Genomic DNA, 15,128 nt, shown 5'->3' on the forward strand with positions numbered 1-15,128 from the left:
TGGTTTATTAAAGCCAGTTCCTAAGCCTTAGAAATCTTTTTTTTCTTTTTATTCATTCATCATGTATTTATTAAAAATATTTCGTTATCGAGTGGCGGCGGTGTCCGCTACAATACGCGCTAGGTGTGCACTGATAAATAAAACACGCATGGCTGTTACCCTCACAGAGCTTGCTCTCTCTCCTAAACAAGACAGATTCGGAGCAAGCACTTAAACGTATAAGCAAAATACTAATGGGTGGGTTGTAGGACGTGTGAATTATATCTCAATAAGACTGTTAAAAAAAAAAAAAGTAAAGACTACAGAGAGGGGCCTTTATAAGTAGAGCACCAGGGAGGCCTCTCCACCGTGTACTCGCTGAGCGTGCATGCACAGTAATTACCGTCTCTATGTGCTCACGCGGTACCCGGCGCACACTAGGTGCTGCTTGAAATATCTATGGCCCAGACAAAACATGGTGAGCCAGTATTAGACCTTTCCTCATTGAAGCTTATGGAGAACAGAAGAAAACACACAACATCTGGCTACCACCTCCCGTCACAAACGCTCTGGTCCCATTTTAACTTGGCTAATTGGATCGGCTGTTCCTGTGGCCACTCCTCTCCCCCGCTTTTGGGGGGATAACTTTAATCTCCAACTGCTTCATTTTCCACTTTGGTGAGTCACCAGGCAGAGGATGGAGAATGTAAGTCATTACTTTCCTCATCTTTGCAGGTAATTTGATACTGTACATGGTCCTTTAGAATGTTTCTTCTGTATTTAAATCTTGGCAATGGCATACTACATTGTTTGCAGTTCTTCTATTCTCATTGCCAGCTTTTTCTGGAAAAATCATAGAAAATAAGATGCAGGATACATCAAGCCACAACCACTTGGCTCCCTGGTGTTGTAGGGTTTTTCTCATTCCCCTGTGCCCCTCATTGGTTTCCAGCACTCGCTCTGTCGTGCTCGCTCTCCCTTTCTCCCTCTGTCACTCCCCCCCCACCCTCTTTCTCTCTCTCTCTACTAATTCTTCGGAAGAGACCCTCTGGAGACTCTCCTGGGACCCCCAGTTGTACTCAAGGGCTGCTTGAGAACATGCCAATCCCCTTCCTATTTCACACCCTGAAAATTAAACATTCCAAACGTACTGATCTTCCAGGTGACATTGACTGGCTTAATCTCTGACAGGTTTTCTACTTGTGTTGACATGAGAGGCAGAGAAAAATTAGGTGTTCTCCAATGGGCTCTCTAAGAATACAATGAAGGGAAGCTCCAAATCTAAACCGGGCCAGGATTCCAGTGTTTTGGACATGTCCTACAATCTGCAAATTGTTAGAGCAAGCTCCTCTAATAGCAGCACGGACTTGTTGGACTTCCAAAAGATAAATTAAGTTACCATTTGCTGCCCAGTGCAGCGTTTAGGGAAGTTTTCTCTTCAGGGCCAAACCCACGGTTACAGGCATGAGAGTGTTCCTTTGGTGAACAGAGATGAAAATTGAGAGTTATTTACCATCGTTCATCACTAACTACATTAAAATATAAGCCTTGGCCCTTGAGTCAGAGTAAAACTTTGTTTTCTTGACATTTGGGTTTGTTTTCAATATATTAAACAGGGGTCTGCAGTAAAACACTGACTCTGCACTTGTTAGCTTTATGTCGGTCACATGTCTGAAGTATGTCTTTGGAATAAATAGTTTCACCCAGATTTATTTATGGGTGGCCCTGGGTCTTTATTCCCCAATGCATCTACTGAGGATCAGCTGCTGTGGGAACATTCCCGATTACAAGAAGAGACGAAGGTGCTGTGAATAGACAACAGAATAGGGAGTTTGGACCATCCCCTAAGTGGAATACCAAGCAGCAGATGGAATAGCATATCTGATTCAATTCTTGCAAAAAAGGGTGGCATCAACGATTCAAAGATTCAGTCCGAACCCGTGTTCAGTCACGAACTTGAAAATACTCAATTCCTTATACCATATCAGCAGAGGCAAAGGATGTATTATTTCAGGAGAGATTTAAGACAACTCAACAATTATATTAATATAAGCACAGGAGGGAGTTCAATCAGGGGGCTGAACACAGAGGTAGATTTGTTTCCCTCTAAATCTTGGAATTTGACAAAATAATCAATGAGATGATTAGATCTGTTATGTGTGTCTCCTCGACTCTTCTTTACAGACTCAACCCCACGAACGTGGCGCCGCTGTGTGTTGTCACTAGATTGAAAGCTACCTATTTTGTTACCCGAAAGATTGCCTTATATTTCTGAAAAGCAAATATGCAACTAACAGTGCCAATTGGGCGAGTGCACACTCAGCTGTGGCTTCCAGTCTCAGGTCAATAGGATGTCCACCCTTCCTTACCTGCAGGTCAGTGCGAGAAAAGAAAGGGCTGGACTGCAGGTGCCATAATATAAATGGAGCGTGCAGCAGACGCGGTCGTTGCTCCGTGAATGTGACCTCATTTGGAGCTGCAATCTCAGGAAGATGAGGACATACTAGACGATGGTGAGCCCTAATCCAATTACTGGTAGTCTAGTAAAGAGAGGGAACTCCAGACACATGGGCACATAGAGGACGAGGCCACATAAAAGGGAAGCAGACCCCAGAGCGATGCATCTACAAGCCAAGCAATGTCAACAATTACGAGCAACCACCAGAAGCTAAAAGAGGCAACGAAGGATCTTAGAGCCTTCAAAGAGGGTATGACCTGCTGACACCTTGACTTTGGACTTCTGGCCTCCAGAACTGTCAAATAAATTTCTATTGGTATAAGCCACACAGGTTGTGGAAGGAAACTAATACAGACTGATTTTCTTTTTTTTCCCCCTTCCATTTTAGTTACTTAATCTTTAAATCTTCTATTTTTAACTTATACAATGTTTGCCCATCAAGATTTGAAGGTTACATCTTTATTTAAAAATCAGTTTCTGGAAATGGCAGTTTTTGTTGCCGACTTTGCAGTGGAATGCTTGCATATCAAGGGAAAAGAAAGGAAATGCTTGTTTGTGTGTTTAAATACAGTGCTCTTGCCAAAATAAAATGAATGTCTATCCATGATATGACAGCAAAATGGGGATTAATTCTTCAGCAGAAAATCTGCAGAGAATCAGCTTTCCGGCGGCATTGCTCCCACAGGTAGGTGGACACAATTCTATCTAAAACTGGGGCCCACCAACGGGCTTCCCTGTAATGTGTACACAGTTAAGTACAGATGGAATGATGGACAGATAGGATTTGAATCCTCTTCCTAAACCGGCGCTATCTCTTAGGCTGGCTGCGAGGATTCAACAGTACAGCCTAGTTCCTGCTATGCCCTGAAGGCCGGATGAAGAGAAACCACTGCCATTATTATTACCTGTAGAGATACTGAAGATTGTCTTATTGCAAATCATTCTGAATCCTTTATGAAAGGAAGCAAATTCTAGAAAAAGAGGTGAAATATATTCAGGAGGTAAAATTTGCTAGCTCTTTTTCCAGAACACTTGAAAATCTCTTGATTCCCCAAATTCTCTCATTTCTATATCCTGACTACAAATCTGCTCCCCCGCCCCCTCCCCCCCCACCCGCCCACACTCCCCCCAAACAATAGAGGCTAATGTTCACCCTAGCTTATACGGATACATTCAGTGTTTGCTACTGACGTGGACAGTGATCTGGATTGCCAATGTTGTGTCTCCCCAACAATAACCAGTGCATTGGAAAATATTTTATTGTAGGGCCTAAGGCCAAGCCAATACTACATTTCAGCTATGCACATTCTTTTTGATCGAGAATAACCCTTAAGTCTGTTAATACCTCTAGATGCTAAATTCTAAGTAAGGTCATTTAATTTTGTGGAAAACAATAGTTCGAGTTAAGGTACCAAAGCGACGTTTGAGCGTGACTGCGTTTAGAGATAACATCTGCAAGGATTGGTGGGTCCTGTGTCCATGCGTGACTTTTGCCTGATGAATGCCTATTTGCCCTTGCCAAGACAGCACCAGCTGGGGCTGTAAGCAAACCCCCCCTCCTCCCCTCTCTCTGGAGAACCCGTGCCCTTCTGTGATTGCTGTTGCAACCTCCTGCCGTGATTGCTGAGCCTTCCCCAACTGGGCAAGTTAGACCCCACATTCCTCAGGGGCCCACAGACCACCAGAGGGTGCTCCCACCTCTGCCATCAGTGTGCGATGCCCTGCCTTGGGTGGTACGAACCTCTCCCTCCCCTGGGGTAGGATCTTCTCCCTCACTGTGGGGGGCCGGGAGGCAAGTGGTGCCAGGGATGTTCGCCCTTGTTTTACTTGCATGAGATGAGTGTGTGGTCTCAGTATAACAACTCAGAGCTCTAGTAAAAGACTCCTTGCCCTGGCTATATGCACCAGGCCGAGAGTAGCCAGTAGGTTCAGATAGAAAGCAAATGTGGAAGAGCAGTGAGTTTCCCAAGTTGTTTGTTGATATCAAATTTAATCAAGGTTATTCTTACAAGTACTTTTTGTAACTTTTTATTTTAAAATGACTTGAAACTTAGGTTGTAAAAACAAAACAAGTTACACCCCATATACTCTTTACTCTGAGTCAACAATTGTTTATTCCATTTGCTTTATCATTCTCTCCCTTTTTTTTTTAAGATTTTATTTATTTATTTGTCAGAGAGAGAGAGAGAGCACAGGCAGGGGGAGTGGCAGGCAGAGGGAGAAGCAGGCTCCCCTCTGAGCAAAGAGCCTGATGCAGGACTTGATCCCAGGACCCCGGAATCATGACCTGAGCCAAAGGCAGACGCTTAACCAATTGAGCCACCCAGGCATCCCAGTCATTCTCTCTTTTGATAGGTCAATAGATAAACATGTGTGTACGTGTGTGTGTGTATATATATGTACATATGTGTGTATATATTTATATATGTGCACGAATGCACAAATGCACAAATACACATATATATGCACATCATTTTTTGAACCATTTGAGAGTAACCTGCAGAACATTATATACCTTTACCCCTTACGGCTGTATATTTCTTAGGAACAAGGACATTGTTACAAAACCACAGTGCAATTTTCAAAATAAGGACACTTAATTTTGATGTAATTCTATTATCTAATCCACAGCCCTTTTTAAAAGTGTGTCAAAGTTCCCCCAAATGTACTCTTACAGCCGACTGTCTGCCATTCCAGGATTCACTCCAGAAACACATAATGCTTTTGGTGGTCATGTCTCCGTAGTCACCTTGAATTGGGAACACTCCTCCAGCCTTTGTTTTTATAGGCGTGTTTACTTTCAAAGACTACAGGCCTGTTATTTTACTGAACATTCTTCAGTTTGGGTTTGAAGGATGTTTGCTTCTGCAGTTTTGGCAGAAATGTCCCGGAGTGATGCTGTGCCCTTCTCAGTGCACCATATAGGAAGCACGTGCTTTTAGTTTGTCCCATTACAGGTGACATTGACTTTGATCACCTGGATAAGGTGATGTCCACCAGATTTCTCCACTGTAAAGTGACTATTTTCCCCTATGCAATTAATAAGTAATTTCTGGAGAAACACTTTGAGATCACGAAAACATCCTGTTTCTCATCAAACTTTCACATACTAGCTTTAGTATCAATTTGTTAATTTTCTGTCCATCATTCTTTCTATATTTATTATATGACATTCTCTTTTATTGTTTTTGACTGTTTGGTTTCTATAATTATCAGTTAGTATGTATTTTCCTTTATTCGTTATTTTTACTTGTGTCAGTATGAACTCAGATTTTTATTTCACTCAATGTGTTATAATCCACTATTATCGTTATTCACTATTATGCTTAAATTAACCCGTATCATTCAGTGGGAGCCCTTTCAAGCTGACTTTTTGACATGTCTCCATTAATCTTTGGGCACTCACTTTCAAGCAAAATAAGAGGCTTAGGGGCACTTTTAACAAAATAATTACATGTTTGCACTAGCTATAGCCACAAAAAATACCACTGAAGTCAGCCTCCCTCTTGCATGTCTTGCCCTGGAAGGCCTGTGGTTGAAGACACAGGCTATACCATGCAGGGAGGCCGACCCTGGCACCTTGTGCCTTCAAGGCTATAGATAAACGTGTGGTGGCAGAAGCGTCTATATGGGCTTGCAGTTTGGGGGCCACAGAGTAGAAGGAAAATGTGCTTATTCCATTTATTTCTTATTCAAGCATCGTTGAGTGTCCTTTGTCAAGGTCTCCTGACAATTTCTCTGGTCCTGGTGTGTAGGAGGGATGCACAAGAGGAAAAGGATCAGATTCAAAAACAATCAAGGATCTTAGACACACAGTGGCCATGCCTTGGCCACCAGGACCCACAAACTGTATTTATATCAGGCAGCAACACAGAACGTGGGTGGGTTCAGAGCAGACTGCTCATGTGGCCTCAGACACTCCTAAGTTGGCCCACTGTGTAATGCGATGGAGAAGACGTGAGTCCTGAAGCAAACTTAGAGGGAAGTTCATATTTCACTCTTAAGCCTAAATTCCCATGCCCCTATCGCAAAGGGTTAAGGTGGTTATTCTCCACTCATAAAAAAGAATGTTCAAAGATTTATTTTAACCACTAATCCCTCCTTAGACCTTAAAAGAAGATTAATGGTGTGAGCAGAGGATCTAATTCATTGCAAATTTTGTCTTAAGATCACATTTGCCTAGCAGATTACATGATTACAGAGTATTAATCATACTACAGACAAATTACACCTTCTCTTGTTGGGAAGCAACAACACAATTGGGAGTTCGGTCCTGGAGAGTTGCGTTCTCCATGCTTATTGAAAGGAAAAGGGAGCAGTAAGTTAGTCACTGATTCAGCTAGAAAATCAAGTTCTGCAAAACTGTAAACAAATTGCCTCAGGGACTTTTCATAGATGGCCTTAAATCTGTGTTTGCCAGATATAAACCTTACCCCTGAAAGTGGGAAAACACAATATCCCAAATCTACACGCATGATGACAGACTTGAAAGAGGAATAAATTATACCCATAATAGCCTTGATTTAATCTTTTGGGCATGGTTAAACTGAGCACATGAAGTAAGGCCAAAGCATGTCCTCACATACCACATAACAAAGTAAGCCCTTTTAAATGTCTCTTGCAATGGATATTAATTTTATGTTTTGTTTAGGCACCATCACCCTCATCTCTCTGCTTAGAGAAGAATTTCCCCTCAACTAAAAAGAAGGGTGGAGGTTGGGGAGAGAAGCAAGGCCACAAGAACCAAGTGGTCTAAATGTACCACACTTCTGTTATTTGGAAATGTGGTAACTTTAAAAATGATTTAGAAATAAATGTGTTAGCATGTGGAAAGTTAGCCTTAACAGAATGTATAAGGGATCTCTTGGCACGCAAAAGGTGTCTGATAAAGTGTGTTCCAGACCAAAGCTCCAAATTAAGTATTTGAGAATGTCATCCAAAAGAAGGGGGGGGAGCCAAATAGTTGGCAAAAACACAGCTGAATCGTGAAACTGTACACCAGGCTGCCAAGTCTCAAAGAATACTCTTAGGTACGATTTACTAAACCAACTAAGTAAGAGGCAGGGACAAATTACAGATGAATGCAGATGTTGGTAGACTCTAGAGTCACCTCTAAGCCTATTAAAACTTTAAACACTCTGGTACCTGATAGCCTGAAAGGCTGAAAATGGTGCTGTGGTGAACTGCTTAAAGAAGATTCTGTGTGTGTGTATGGGGGAGAGAGAAACAGAGACCGACAGATAGACACTGAGACAGACAGAGAGGTTTCCTGCCGGGAGCCCATTCTACCCGGCTGGTTCTGCCTGGTACCTCAGAAAATAAAAGAAAATGCCTGTGGAAACAATCACATGGTGCCAATGGAAAATGAAAACCGCTCCAAGAACAAAGGTGCCAACAGAGCTGTTGAAGTCACAGAGATTTCGCTGATTTTTAAAAACAAAATGCCTTCATTGGGGACTTACTTTAAATTCAACTCCATTGAGACAATGCAGAAGGAAGAGCAAGCGTGAATGGTACATTAGGAAACCAGATCCTACACTTCCACCCCAAGGAAATGAGACTCCATCAAAGAGCCAAGGTTGGGGGGGGGGGGTGCGGGACACCGTTTCCACAGCTTGGGGTCTCCTCAGACTTGGTGGCACCGCTCTATTTCCTGGAGGGATTCTGTTTGCTTCCGAATAACAAGGAGGATTTTAACCCCTACTAGCGCTCATGCTTTACAGTTTAGAGAAAGCTATCACATACACTTAAAGCTCTAAAGACCCAACTCTTCTAAAATGTTGAATATCTTTTATTATGAAATATGTCCTTAGGGAAACCAAAATATAATTCCTAAAACACAGCCTAAAATTTTGTCCAGTAGTGAAATACTGGCATCCTACTTAGTTTTGAGATAATGATCAGAAAGAGAGGAAAATGGTCAAGAAGCAGACTGTCTGAATCACTAACTGCCTTTACAGTGAACAGCATTCATGCAACTGCCCTAAACTCTTCCCAAAGTCCAGGCTGGGACTCTACATGTCACATTCACCAGATGGCTGATTCAGTGTACTCAAAACTGACAACTGAAAACATAAATAACCCAGAAAAAATATATATATGTATATATAAAATAGATTGGTAAACAGCTCTGAATACAATATAAAAGGCATGTGTTTAATCTCATGGTGAAAAGTATACACCCAGGAGTCAGACAGAATCTCAACTATACCACTTACTAGTACTGATGACCTCAGGCAAGTTACCTAATTTCTCTGTGCTCTAGTTGTCACATCTGTAAAATAGGAAAATCATGAAAATACACACTGGTATCAGTCAGGGTTCATCAGAGAAAGAGAACTAATAAGACGTGTATATATCCTATTTCTATATATAGAAAGAGATTTTAAGGAATTGACTCATGCAGTTATGGAAGCTGACAAATCCAAAATCTGCAGAGTGGGCCAGCAGGCTGGAAACTCAAGGAGTAGTGATGTTGCAATTCATGTCTAAAGACCCCCTACTGGCAGAATTCTCTCTTGCTCAGGAGAGGTCAGATTTTTATTCTATTCAGCCCTTCAACTGATTGAATGAGGCCCACCCACATTATGGAGGGCAATCTGTTTTATTCAAAGTCCACTGATTTAAATGTTAATTTCATGAAAAACACCCTCGCAAAAACATCTAGGGTGATATTTGACTACATATCTGGACACCCTCACCCAGCCGAGTTGACACATAAAATTAATCATCAGGGGCACCTGGGTGGCTCAGTCGGTTAAGCATCTGCCTTCAGCTCAGGTCATGATCCCAGGGTCCTGGGATCGGGCCCCACATCGGGCTCCTTGCTCATCAGGGAGTCTGCTTCTCCCTCTGCCTGCTGCTCTGCCTGCTTAGGCACTCTCTCTCTGTGTCAAATGAATAAATAAAATCTTAAAAAAAAAAAACCATCAAACTACCTCAAAAGATTGTGGCCAAAATTAAATCAGTTAGCTTACGTAAAGTGCTTAGGGCCATAATGGGCATACAAGTGCTATGTAAGTGTTAGCTATTGCTGTTATCATTACTATCATCATTCTTATTAGGTAAGAAGTAATGAGTGGCAGGGAAGCCACTTTGATGACTTTCCAGGAGAGAGAGCCATTCTGTTCCCAAGCAGTTGGGAAAGGCCTCATAAAGAAATGGGAAGTTTCTAGAAGTGTGGGAAGAAGAAATGAGCGTCTGGAACACTATGAGACTAGGTGTGCCTTGAGGGAAATCAGACTCAGAGCAGAGGGGATTGTACAAGAATAATAGGAAGAGGGTAAGCCTATAGAACAGAAGGTGAGGCCCTCAGGTCTCCTTTGCAGAGCCACTGGAAGCCTCTCTGAGGCCTCTGTGTGGGGTCAAATGAAGTGAGTGAGGGGGGAGCATAAAAGCAGGAAAGTTGGAGGAATTGATGAGCCGAAGATGGGGACTTCCAAGAAGAAAAGATCACAACTCCCCAAATAATGAATGAAAAGTGTTAATTTCCTCCACTGCCCCTAAGCCTACAGAAATGAGGAGGAAGGCATATAATGGAGTTGAAAATAGGATCAGATTTCTTGCTTAGGATATTGAAAACTGCCTGCAGATAGATCCCCGTAAGGAGGAAGCTTGGCCCAGTGGGAGAGTGGCAGAAAATTAAGCAACTTCTTTCAACAAGTGGCATTTTCATTCAGTCTTTTCCCTTACTATGCAGCTTATCTCTCACTTTAAATAAACCTACTTTTCTGAACTTGTACTTTTAATAAAACAAGACACTAATTTATTCTGCTCAGTCAAAAGGCTCAGACATAACACCGTATGTTAGACAGCGACAAATTGTGTTATTTCAGCCTAACTCCATTAGACATTAGTGCCCAAAAGAAAGTGAGGGGAAGAAAGTTAACTTATGGGATCAGGGCACCAGTAAATCCTCATGCATGGGAGGCTAAGAGGGAGCCACTCAGAACTAAGAACGGGCTGCAAAATTAATTGGTCAAGATGCATGTCACTTCAACCCCCTTGTTTCTACAGTTTTTTGACTCAAAGACTTCTTTCCCTTGTGAAAACTACGCACATTTTATAATAGGTTTAGTGAAGAAATCAAATTCCTCTTATATAATTTTATAATTAACTTTGCTTGAATTCATCTTTTGCATCCATCTTATTCTCTCCACATCTTAGTCGTTTAAAAAAGTGAACTATGATCTTAGCCCACCAAAGTGCCTGAAAAAGATGATGGCAAATGAAAGAACTGATGACCTGGCATCCCAGATGTCAGTGTTTGGCATCCTCTGACTTGTAGTGATCTCGCTTTACACCTGCCTAAACTACCTTGAAAATTCTCATGTGCCCAAGCTAGAAAGCAAGGAGGCAAAGCCATAGGAAGAAAGGCAGCCACAGGTTCTCTTTACATCTTCCTTGAAAAAGAAAAAAGAGCAAGGTCGAATTTACTTATATTTGATGTGTACTTATCAAACATCTATTATTGAAAGGTTAGACATTGTATCGAATCTAGCCATTGGATACCTTTTATCGGATAGTCACTTTTTATCCATCAATTCAAGAAACAAGATCTTTTTCTTAAAGAAACCTGATATAAGGATACTAGACCCCCCTCCTACAAAAAAAAAGGTTAAATAATAAAGCATGTTAGATAGTTGTCTGAACAAATAGCAGAGATGGCATGTACAATAGAGTTTCTAAAGATAAGAGATGGATGAGTTTGGAGAGCCTACAGAGCTGGGGAAAGGCGTAAGTCTTCAGCTGACTTCCAAAGATGGATAGGATCTGGATTGACATTGAATCTTGGTGGAGGGAGGGGAGGAACGGAAGTTTAGATAGCAACAGTGAGCAGGGTGAGTCTGGGATCCTTCCAGAATCCACCAGGAGATGAATCTGCCTGAGCAGAGAGTGTACATCACAAAGGTGGAGAGTGATAGGGTCACACTGTGTCAGACTGCTCTCTGGGGAAACCCAAACTTGCTTTCTTCCCTTGCTAAGATCAGAGTCCAACTGAATCACTTTGGTGACTTAGAAGAACTGGCCCGGTGCTCAGCACATACTAGGTACTCAATTAATGTTTGCTGAGAGAATGACCCATCTGCTTTGCTGATGTCCATTTCTCCCATCATGGTGACACATTCCATGCCATTATGACTATGTACATGAAATGAAGAGATGGGTCAGACCCCTGAAAGCATCTCACTTGCCTAGGCTACCACACACTAGTAGTTTGGGTTGAATGTGGGAGATAACCATATGCCAACCAAGTTTTTGTAGTGGGTGATGATGACAGAGTGTGACTCATTTTTCTTTCCTTTAAGATTTCTTTCCATGAGGATTTCCTTGAGGAATTTATGAAAACAACATGTTAAAATGAATGAAGGGGGAGAAACTTTGAGAAAATAAAATACATCCTCCTCTCACTGGTGCCAAAATCCCTTGTGAGAGTAAAATGATGGGGGAAAATCATTTAATGATGGGGAAAAATCACCATTGCCTTATTATTTTTACCATACTTTCTCCAAAACCCAACTCAAGAAAAGGGTGAGTATAAAACTAAGAAAAAACACATCTAGAAAAGGGAGACTTAGAACTTAATGAAACATTTCAGCTTTAGAGAACTGCCCTGGTGTTACTTCAGTGGAAGCTTAAAAACGAGTGCATAATTTGGCACACTCCCTTCCTCCAACAGTGGTGAACATGGAAGCACATCACGATGGAGCTTTCATCCTGGGTTTTTGAGAGACTGATGTGCAGCAAGTCTCCGCCAATTCACACAGGACATATCATGTGTATGAAAATTAAACTTGTGTTAAGCCAATGAGATTTCTGGGTTATTAAAACAGCAACACTAGGCTGTGCCAAGACAGAAATCTAGAATAAAAATGTTAGGATGGAGAAAGAAAATAACAATCTTCAAAATAAGTCATAAGTGTTAAATTCTAACATCTACAATAAATTATTTTATTTGTGTAGGAAACAATAGCATATCACTGTCCGGTTCATTTCCCTTTCCTAACACATTTGCCCATAATTACCTTAAAACAAATAAGGCAAGATATTAGGATTCTCATGAAAAGTCATTATATATTAAAGAACTTGAGCATGCATGACATAAACATAAAAATATATATTAGATATACGAGATAAAAATATTGTGTGCATTCCATTAGCCTACCCTGGAGATAGATAAGAACAAGAGCTAATGTATTAAACATTTAATATGCGCCAAGTACTTTGCTAAGTGCTTTACATACATTATTTTGTCTAAATCTCATGACAATTCTAACATTCCTATTTAAATGGTGAGGAAACTAGCTCAGAGAGGATCAGTTAATTGCTCAAGCTCACACAGCTGGTAAGTAGTAGAGAAGAATCCAGGGTTTGGCCTTAGAGCCCACCTGCTTAAGCAAGAGGCTGTATAGTTTCTTCATTTTTCCCAAGTTCAGGGGAGTTAAAGGGTTCTCCCAAGGTCATAAAATTAGCTAGCAGCAGAATCTCTAATTTTTTTCTTCCTTCTCACCACCCTGTCTCACCCCCGCCTCTTTGGTTGTCTTCATCTCCTCTTCTCTGCCTGTTCCCCTGCCCCTATCCAGGACTCCCTGTAAGAATCCGGGTGTTTCCTAGCTGGGAGGGGGAAGGGGGAGAGGGGTTACTTTTTAAAACTTCCTTACCTACTTAAAAAACAAAACAAAACAAAAGGGCAGTGGCACGGAAACATCAGCTGACTGCATTAAGCCAGATCATCCTGCTAGCCATCTCCAGGGTCATCACCTGCTGTTGGTCTTGATGCGTTTGTATGATTATTTAAGCTTCCCAGACAGACAGAATAGGGAGCACTGCCCAAAGGAAAGGTCAACACTGAGGAATAAAGGTCGGTCCATGTGCTCTTCCTGCCAAGAGGCTGTTGGCACACCGGTGGCCAGCCACGAGGGATCCCGCTGGACTCCCTCGGGAAAGTGGTTCTCCGCAAGCCCAGCTTCCACTTCGTGGCAGCGATGGCCCCACCATCGCAGGAATTGGATGACACCGCAGGGCCCGGAAGGATTCCACATATCCTGTCCCTCAAGGGTTTTTCTTTGTTTTTTTCTGTTTTAGCTGTTTTATTTCCTTTCAGAACCCAGAAAACTTGGATGGGGGTTGAGGGAGGGTCGAGAAATCAAGATCTCCATTTACAAAAGAAATCTAGAGCCTGAGAAGGCACCTCGGGAAGGGAGGTGATGACAGCACACTTCACTGACCGGGCTCCGGCACTGGCTGGGTACCCCCACCGGGACCCAGAAACCGAGGCCCTGCCCAGGACCCGCCCCGAACCCCCAACCCCCAACCCCGGCGCGCGCCCTGACGGGAAATCCGCAAACTTCAGAGCAAAATTCCTGACAGGGCTCTGGGAATGGTGGGTTGGGGGTGAGTAAGAAAAAGTGGGTTAAAAAAAAAACAACGGTTTTGCCCTCTTGCCTCCACATTTATGAACAGCGCCGTGGGAATTCCCAACAGACTTTCTACCGCCATAGCTCTTTTTTTTTTTCCTCCTGAAAGTTAGTTCTGAGCCAAGTTTTCGCTCTTCTTTCCCCGGAGAAAACTGAAAAAAGGCCTGTGTCCTGCATTTTAAAACATCTGGTGGGGCCATCAGGAGAAAAAAACGCAAAGGCTATATATAATTTAACTTACCTTTCGGGATAGTTTTTATTGCATTTACTTTCTTGGATACACAAGAAAGTTTGGCATTTCCCCCATTAGTTAATGGGTTCGGAATTTTATTAATCAATGTCTAAATGGTCATAAAATAATGCCACCTTTTAAAACCGGGGGCAAGAACCATTTCCAAATGCTTCCAGTCAGAAGGAATAATATTAAAATGCAGGTTGCATATGTGCTAAAACCAGTCTTTGGGGAGTGGGGCATAAGCTCTCAATTATCCCAACCACCTCCAGAACCAGAGATCAAGGCCAGAAATGTACCCCAGGTCTGAGGACTGGGCCTGCAGGGCCCTCCGCCAGCCACGCTGAACTCCTCACTTCCTTGCACCCAAGCGCCACTCAAAACCCACCCCCTAGTCCAGCCCTGAGAGCAGCGCGTCACCAGTCATTTGCCTCTAGGGAGGGTGTTGATGCTCAGGCCCTGTGGTTCTCCCTAGAGATTACATGCTGCCCTCTGGGTGTTGGCAAAGTCTAAAGTGTATCTTATATTTTCCCTTTTTTCAGAGTACTTATTTCCTCAATCATTCAGTGTGACTATTTATGTTAAATTCCACTGGTTGGTAAAATCAATGAGAGTAGGGACCATGTACTTTTTGTTTGTTTTGGATTTTTTTTTTGTTTATTTGTTTGTTTTAAAGACAGAGAGAGACAGCCAAGGAGAGAGGGAACACAAGCAGGGGGAGTGGGAGAGGAAGAAGCAGGCTCCCAGCGGAAGAGCCCAACGTGGGGCTCGATCCCAGAACTCGGGATTACGCCCTGAGCAGAAGGCAGAAGCTTAACGGCTGAGCCACTCAGGCGCCCCGGGACCATGTTTGTTTTGTTCACATTTAATATCAAGCACCCAGCACAGACCCTGATATAAAGTAGATGCCTAATAAATAGTTAAGAACTGCCCAGTGGTTCCACTCCTAGGTAAACACCAACAAAAAATGAATGCATTTGTCCTTCAAATATCATGGATGCAAATGTTCACAACAGATCTGTTCTTAATAGCCCCAAAATGA

The sequence above is a fragment of the Ailuropoda melanoleuca genome, chromosome 5, assembly GCF_002007445.2.
Source record: "Ailuropoda melanoleuca isolate Jingjing chromosome 5, ASM200744v2, whole genome shotgun sequence".
Lineage (NCBI taxonomy): Eukaryota > Metazoa > Chordata > Mammalia > Carnivora > Ursidae > Ailuropoda > Ailuropoda melanoleuca.